The sequence below is a fragment of the Micromys minutus genome (genome assembly GCF_963924665.1).
Source record: "Micromys minutus genome assembly, chromosome: 19".
NCBI lineage: Eukaryota > Metazoa > Chordata > Mammalia > Rodentia > Muridae > Micromys > Micromys minutus.
In genome coordinates this window covers 4,298,738-4,303,945 of record NC_137954.1, presented here as the reverse complement: position 1 = coordinate 4,303,945, position 5,208 = coordinate 4,298,738, and the positions used below count along the sequence as shown (strand labels likewise).

At 37.7% G+C, this 5,208-nt stretch overlaps 1 pseudogene across 1 annotated transcript; it reads right to left on the bottom strand.

Annotated features, from left to right (window-relative positions):
* Nucleotides 1–904: 904 nt before the first annotated feature.
* LOC308433009 (adenine phosphoribosyltransferase-like) lies at nucleotides 905–3,492 on the bottom strand (annotated as a pseudogene). Its single transcript has 2 exons — nucleotides 3,469–3,492; nucleotides 905–1,402 (listed from the first exon to the last, which is right to left on the bottom strand). The product of its transcript is annotated as an adenine phosphoribosyltransferase-like (transcript).
* Between the last annotated feature and the right edge of the window lie 1,716 nt (nucleotides 3,493–5,208).

Here is a 5,208-nt window from a genome sequence, read left to right as displayed (position 1 = left end):
CTTTTCATATATGAGCACATTTTTGTTTATTGTCTTAGTGAAAATTATTTCTTAATTTCTTATTTGTATTTCCTTATCAAATGATCCAACGATGTCTTTTACAGCATCTCTATTTATGTTAACACATTGAAAGTAATTTGCCCATTTTAAAGCCAGAATGATTTTAACCTACCCTAGCATGAATCCTTAGTACAAACATAAATCTAAGCCTTAGTCATACAAGACATAGGCACAACTCAAATTGGAGTTTATTCCTATAAGAATATTTTATAGACATGAATATGGGAAAACAGAAAAGTTAGCTGCTTTAAAACTCTGTGACAGAAACATTTGAACAAAAGGAAATGAGATGAAAGATTATATATATATACCAGTTTACTTATTTGAAATGTTTTAAATGACATAGAATTACTCTACAACCTTTTTTATTTTCCTGCCTCCAGTCAATTACAGCTACACTCCTTAGAGCTCTTTTATGAATCCTCACTCTCAAGTTGACAACTTTTTCTTTGCTCTGATTATATTTGATACACAAACAGATGTAGATAGACGTATCTGAAATGTAAATACAGAGAATATCCAATAACAAAACATAAAAAAGAACCCCTAAAAGATTTGTTTAATAAATTACATTTCTCTTTTGAAAGAAATAAAAACACCTTTTCTTTTCTTTCTTTCTTTTTTTTTAATCAAAAGCGTTTATTGACCTCCAGTAGCACAGCTCTGCCCCACTCCAGGGCTTGGCAAGTATGCAGAAGGTTCAGCTACCCAATGGAATTAGTGGATTCCTTAACAACAGGGGAGTGAGTGGCTAACAAAGGTAACTAGGTGTCAGGGGTTGAGCCACTGTGCAGTTAGTTACTGATGCCGATGGGAGCAGGGGTGTGGCCACCTTGCCAGTTCCTCATTCATACTGTAAGAGAGAGAAGAGCGATATAGGTCCTAGCTTCTCCCTGCCTTTCAGAAAGGTCATCTCTACCAGGCTCACACACTCCACCACCTCAGCCTATAGCTGGCCCAGCAGTTCACAGGTCAAACACATGGTTCCTCCAGTGGCCAGGGGATCTTCCACAACGACCACTTTCTGCCCAGCTTCTGAGACATCTTTCTGGATTTCCAGCCTTCCCATATTCCAGCGCATAGGAGGCTGGCACAGTGGAGCCTGGCTCCATCCCAGTCTTCCAGACGAGTACACAGTTGACCCCCAACTCCTAAGCCAGGGAAGTACCAAGTAGGATATTTCTGGAGTCTATCTTGTGTGAACTTCAGGTGACTGGTATGAGGCAGATGGAAGGAGTCCGGGTTTTTCCCCAGGAGTGAAATATCTCTGAATACCATGCCCAGGATGGGGAAGTCAGGAAGACTGTGGAAGCGCCGGTACCACCAGCTGCAACTCAGGTTCCTACAAGGCTATGTGCTGGGCTGTTCCCACTTGTGTTAGCACCATTCCTTTACAAGTACCCGGCAGTTTTGTCATCTCTAACATCTTGGGGTCTCTGATGCAATTTAGACTTCATCTTCGCACCTTCATGCAATGGCCTATCAGATCATATTGTTTAAAATGCTCAGCAATTGCCATGTAATATAATGGAAATTTGACAAGGATACTGGGCATTTTGGATTTGGGTTTATGTGATAGCGTTCTACTGGGGGGGGGGCGATATCTATAAGAAAGTTCTTAGAAGGGTGTAGAGAATCTACACAACCCATTCAACTGTATGTGCCTTAAATTCTGCCTTCTACAAAAAAAAAAAAAAAAAATACAAAACTGTTAGTTAATCTGTTCCCAGAGCTCAGACTCCTGGAAATGATTTCCAAGGTTTTGTGATCCAGAAGAGAAAGTCGTAGAACTCAAATGAAAACTTGGTATATTAGTAAAGACCTTAAATGGGCCTATTTGTTTGAAGTCTGAAACAGATCTTGAGTTAGATCTGTTTCAGGTCTGTATTAGCAAAGTTTCAAGGTAAGCCACTAGGAGGAGCCAAACTGACCTTCAATGAATGTGACAGCCAAAAAGGCTCAAGATCAGAGCTTCCAAGGACTAAACCTGCATCCAAAGAGTACACATGGAGGGACCCATGGCTCCAGCTGCATGTGTAACAGACGATGGCCTTGTTGAGTTTCAATGGGAGGAGACGTCCTTGGTCCTGGGAAGCCCTGAGGCCCCAGTGTAGGGGGTGCCAGCGCGGGGAGGGGACCGAGTGAGTGAGTTGTGGAGCATCCTCATAGAAGCGGGGGAAGGGAGGGTGAAATAGTCGATCTTCTGAGGAGAAACCAGAAAACGGGATAACATTTGAAATATATAGTAAAAAAATCCATTAAAATTCATTATGTTAAATCTTTGCACACCAATCAAACTTTGACTATTTCCATGTTACGTTTTGTTTTACATGTACTTTATGATCTTTGTAAATAGTAAGATTTCAATGCATACTATCAAACCTTTGCAAAAATCAAGTACTGACAAAAATATATTCATATATATTTACGCTAAAATGCTTTTAATAATCTGTACATGTATCTCTGGAATTTTTAAAATAAAGTTGTAAGAAAAAAATCCAATATAAAAATAACTTTTAAGCTACATTTTATGTGCTTTCTGCCATTAGTTTTCACCCTGTAGCCATCCTGTTCACCTACCCCCAGCTCTATCATAAACTGACAGCTAGCAGCCTTTCGAAAAAATAATATATTTATACACACACACACATATATCTACATATATATCCACATATATTATATTTATATTTATATGATGTTATCCAGGTACATTTAATAAATATGAATATATATTTATTAATTATAGATGTATATCTCAACCCATATAATGTTTGTATATTTATATGATTTTTAATTTGACCACTTGCTATTGGATAACAAATTGGGTTTTTCCCCCCAGGAAGACAATTTCTCCCACACTTAGCATTTTTAATAGCTTTTAGATCCTTGTCTAAAGGGAGCACCATAGGCTTTGTCCCTTCCATTTTCACAGGGCCCTTGGTGTTCTTACTGATCAGGTCTTATTTAGGCAGCCATATTATGAGACCTCACTCTGTTACCTTTATTTCAAGAGAAATAATATTTTTTCTAGGAGAAATAATCTCACACCAAATTTATATTTCTCTAGGTACTAAACTAGTTCCATACTGTCTCTGCAGTGGTCCCTGGAGTTGAAATAATAGCAAGTTACCTTCAACCTCTGTGAGGTACCAATGTCAACAGAAATAAACTATATTACTTGGAAATATCTTGAATAATCTTGTCTAGCAACTCCAAATTCTGAAACATGGTGATTCTCAGTCTATTGATTTTGGGAAAGCATTGTCAGTTACTATGGGGTATTTTCATTTAAACTGTAAATACATGTCAATACAGAATTATATGTACCATAGGTAATTTTAGGCAGATAGGTAATAATGAGGTCTACTATAATATTCTAAGACATCCTTTTCTCTGCCTCATAATTACTTTCGCAGACTTTTCTGACTCCATACTCTCATTCTTCTCTTTTGTTCACCCATCCTCCCTATTCTGTCATTTTAACATTCCAGTTCCTGCACTTTCTCTGTGTTATATTCCCACATCTGAACACATGGTGCTAAAGGTCTCAGATGAGAAGATCATGTGATTCTTGTCTTTATGGGTCTTGAGAAATTCACTTAGTATGAACTTTTCTGCATTTATCAATTTGCCTGAAAAGTCCATCATTTTGTTTTAAATTTATGGATGTAGAGTATTTCATTGTGTATCTGTACCAAACTTCATAAATTTACATTCTCACCACCAGTAAAACAACAATTTCTATCACCCTCATCCAGTACAGCAATTGTTGTCTGATATTTTGTAAATTTTTTTATTCAGACATATAAGATAACATCTAGAGATTATTTTGATTTACATTTCCATAACTACTAAGAATTATGAACATTATTTGAGATATTTCTTTTTATTTATTTATATACTTATTTTTATTAGGAACTCTCTGTATTTACATTTGAAATGTTATCCCCTTCCTACACCCCACTCCCATCCCCCTCCCCCTCCACTTGTCTCCACAAAGGTGAACTCACTCCAAATCACCATCTCCACCCCACTGCCTTGGCATTCCCCTACATTGGGAAAATGTGCCCTCTCTGGACCAAAGGCCTCTTCTCGTATTGATGCCAGACACTGCTATCTTCAGCTACATATGCAACTGGAGCCATGGGTCTCACAATGTGTGCTCAATGGTGATGTTTTAGTCCATGGGAGTTTTGGAGGGTTTAGTTGGTTGATAATTTTGTTCCTATCATGAGGTTGCAACCCCTTTCAGCTCCTTCAGTCCTTTCCTTAGCCCCTTCATTGGGATCCCCGAGTTCATTCCAATGGTTAGCTGCAAGCATGTTCAGCTGTATCTAAATGATTCTGGCAGAATCCCTAAGGAGGAATCTCTATCTGGTTCCTGTAAGTAAGTACTTCTTGGCATCAGCAATAGTGCTGGGTTTTGTGGCTGCAGATGAGGTGGAACCCAGGTGAGACAGCCTCTGAATTATTTTTTCGTCAATTCCTGCTCCTCTATTTAACCTTCTTTTTCCTTCCAAGAGAGTTTTTTTCTTCCTTCTAAGAAGGACTGAAGCACCCACATTTTTGCCTTCGTTCTTTTTGAACTTCATAAGGTCTGTGAATTGTTCCTTGGGTAGTCAGATCTTTTAGGTTTGAGCCTTGAAAATTATCCTCATTGCTCTATATGTCTGTTTTTGTGCTTATAGTATATTCTTTTTGTTATTATGTTATTATTATTATTTGAGGTCTGGAATGTCAGCTTATATACGACTTCTCTTATATTCAGGATTGCTTTGATTATCTATAATTTATATATACATATATACACACACACACACACATATATATATATATGTAACTTTGACTGGGATTTACTTAAATTTATATGTGACATTTAGTAGAAAATTTATTTTCACAATAGAAAATCTCTCATTCCTAAACCTGTTTCTCTTTTCTCTTCCACCTCTCTTTTGCCACCTAGGTTTCTCCCTCTGCCTTCCATAACTAATTTTTCTCCCTTCTAAGTTCGAATGAAGCATCCTTACTTGGGCCACTCTGCTTATTACACTTCTTGTTGTCTGTGGGTTGTATCCTCAATACTCTGTACTTGGCTACTATCTACTTATCAGTGAGTCTATACCATGAATGACTTGTTTGGGTCTGAGT